Here is a 3,359-nt window from a genome sequence, read left to right as displayed (position 1 = left end):
AAAGAATTAAATATACATCCTGAAATAATAAAACTCCTTAAAGAAAACATAGGGGAAACACTCCACGAAGTAGGAGTCGGTACAGAATTCATGAATAGTTCCCAAAAAGCACAGGCAACTAAAGGTAAAATAAACAAACTAAAAAGCTTCTGCACAGCAAAAGAAACAATCAACAGAGTAAAAAAACAACCAACAGAGCAGGAGAAAACTTTTGTAAAATATACATCTGACAAAGGATTAATATCAGAATATATGAAGAACTCAAACAACTTTACAACAAAAAAACAAATAGCCAAATTAAAAAATGGGCAAAGGATCTGAACAGGCATTTATCAAAGGAAGATGTACGAATGCCCAACAGACACATGAAAAAGTTTTCAATATCACTCAACATCCTGGAAATGCAAAGTCAAAACCACACCGAGATGCCATCTCACTCCGGTTAGGATAGCTAACATACAAAAGACTGAGAAGAATAAGTGCTGGAGAGGTTGCAGAGAAAAAGGAACTCCCATCCATTGTCCGAGGGGTTGCAAAATGGTGCAGCCTTTATGGAAAATGATATAAAGTTTCCTCAGACAATTACAGATAGATCTATCGTATGACCCAGTGATTCTACTGCTGGAAATATACCCAGAAGAATGGAAATCATCATGCCAAAGTGATACCTGTACTCCCATGTTTGTTGCAGCTCTATATACAATAGCCCAGAGCTGGAACCAACCCAAATGTCCTTCCTCTGATAGTGGATAAGGAAACTGTGGTACATCCACAGAATGGAATACTACTTTGCTATAAAAAAGAACGGAATACTACCATTCTCAGCAACATGGATGGACTTAGAGAGAATTATATTAAGTGAAACAAGTCAGGCACAGAAAGAGAAATACCACATATTCTCACTTTTTTGTGAGAGCTAAAAATTAATAAATAAATAAACACACAAACAAATAAAGTGTGGGAGAAAGAAGACAGAATAACCACAAAAGTTCCCTGAACTATTTAAGCCAAGTGCACAAGTATGATGGGGGGTGTGGGGGGTGGTGGAGAGAAACAGGTAAAAAGGCACGAAAATCAAGTACAATGTATTTTCAGAAGTAAAATTAAATTAAATTAAATTAAAAAAATAAATCTTAATATAAACCAAAAAACATATATGTGTAGTGTGTGTGTGTGTGTGTGTGTGTGTGTGTGCATGTATGTATGTATATATAGTAAACAAAAATAAAATTGCATCCCAGGAGGAATGGAAGAGAAAATTGCCACCCTAAAAGATAAACCTAAAGGATGTAGAGATGGTGGACCACATCATATCCCCATTTAATTTACCAGTCAGATAGATCCTCCAGAATGAAAGTAAGCTAATGCGAAACCAGCTGAACAGTAGGCCCAAATGCAGCTGCTTCACCAGAGATGACTAAAACTGATTAGCATGGCCTTAGTATGGTATAAGGCTACTGATCTGATTGACACTTTTTTTTAACCCTATCTAGGAGGAAGACAAGAAGCAATTCACACTCATGTGGGACAGACATCAGCATAAAGTCACTCTTGCCTCAGGGTGTGTTAACTATCCTGTTCTTTGTCTTAATATAATCCAAAGGGACCTGGATCATATGGACATTCTGCAGCATATTACAGTAGTAAGAGCCTATGACAGTCTGTCAAAGTAAAGGACAAATTACTGCATCTTGGTTCTTCCAATATGAAAAAAGAAACACAAAACCTGGTTCTTAGAATTTTGAAGGGTGCATATTCTCCACTTGGGAATGCTACTCTGGGTATTTACTGAGTGACCTGTAAGGATGCTAGTTTTGAGTGGGCCTCGATCAAGGACATGTTCTGTAGCAGGCTCAGGTTGTGGTTTAATCAGCCTTGCCACTTAGGCCATAGGACCTGTATATACCAGCAGACCCTGTGGTATTTCTGGTGGGAAAAGATACTGTGTACAGTTTATGGACTGCACCAGCAGAAATAATCACAAGCAGATCCCAGGATTCTGGATCAAANCATCTGATCTTCGACAAAGGCAGCAAAGCTACATACTGGGGAAGAGACTGCCTTTTCAACATGTGATGCTGGGAAAACTGGATAATCATATGTAGGAGAATGAAACTAGACTCATATCTTTTACTATATACCAAAATCAACTCAAAATGGATTAAAGAATTAAATATACATCCTGAAATAATAAAACTCCTTAAAAAAAACATAGGGGAAACACTCCAGGAAGTAGGAGTTGGTACAGAATTCATGAATAGTTCACAAAAAACACAGGCAACTAAAGGTAAAATAAACAAATGGGAGTATACCAAACTAAAAAGCTTCTGCACAGCAAAAGAAACAATCAACAGAGTAAAAAAACAACCAACAGAGTGGGAGAAAACTTTTGTAAAATATACATCTGACAAAGGATTAATATCAGAATATACAAAGAACTCAAACAACTTTACAACAACAACAAAAAATAGCCCAATTAAAAAATGGGAAAGGAACTGAACAGGCATTTATCAAAGGAAGATATACAAATGCCCAACAGACACATGAAAATGTTCTCAATATCACTCAACATCCTGGAAATGCAAATCAAAACCACACCAAGATGCCATCTCACTCCAGTTAGGATAGCTAACATCCAAAAGACTGAGAACAATAAGTGCTGGAGAGGTTGCAGAGAAAAAGGAACTCCCATCCATTGTTGGTGGGGCTGCAAAATGGTACAGCCTTTATGGAAAATGATATAAAGGTTCCTCAAACAATTACAGATAGATCTATCGTATGACCCAGTGATTCTACTGCTGGAAATATATTCAGAAGAATGGAAATCATCATGCCAAAGTGATACCTGTACTCCCATGTTTGTTGCAGCTCTATATACAATAGCACAGAGCTGGAACCAACCCAAATGTCCTTCCTCTGATAGTGGATAAGGAAACTGTGGTACATCCACAGAATGGAATACTACTCTGCTATAAAAAAGAATGGAATACCACCATTCTCAGCAACATGGATGGACTTAGAGAGAATTATATGAAGTGAAACAAGTCAGGCACAGAAAGAGAAATACCACATGTTCTCACTTATTTGTGGGAGCTAAAAATTAATAAATAAATAAACACACAAACAAATAAAGGGTGGGTGAAAGAAGACAGAATAACCACAAAAGTTCCCTGAACTATTTAAGCCAAGTGCACAGGTATGATGGGGGGGAAGGGGTGGAGAGAAACAGGTAAAAGGGCACGAAAATCAAGCACAATGTATTTTCAGAAGTAAAATTAAACTAAATTAAATTAATTTTTTTTAAAAGTGAGCAAAATTGCAGATGAAAGGGAGAAGAAAATTTCAAAAAAGGGCAACAT

The sequence above is a fragment of the Galeopterus variegatus genome, unplaced genomic scaffold (assembly GCF_000696425.1).
Source record: "Galeopterus variegatus unplaced genomic scaffold, G_variegatus-3.0.2 Scaffold10013, whole genome shotgun sequence".
Lineage (NCBI taxonomy): Eukaryota > Metazoa > Chordata > Mammalia > Dermoptera > Cynocephalidae > Galeopterus > Galeopterus variegatus.
Note: the sequence above shows the minus strand (reverse complement) of the source record.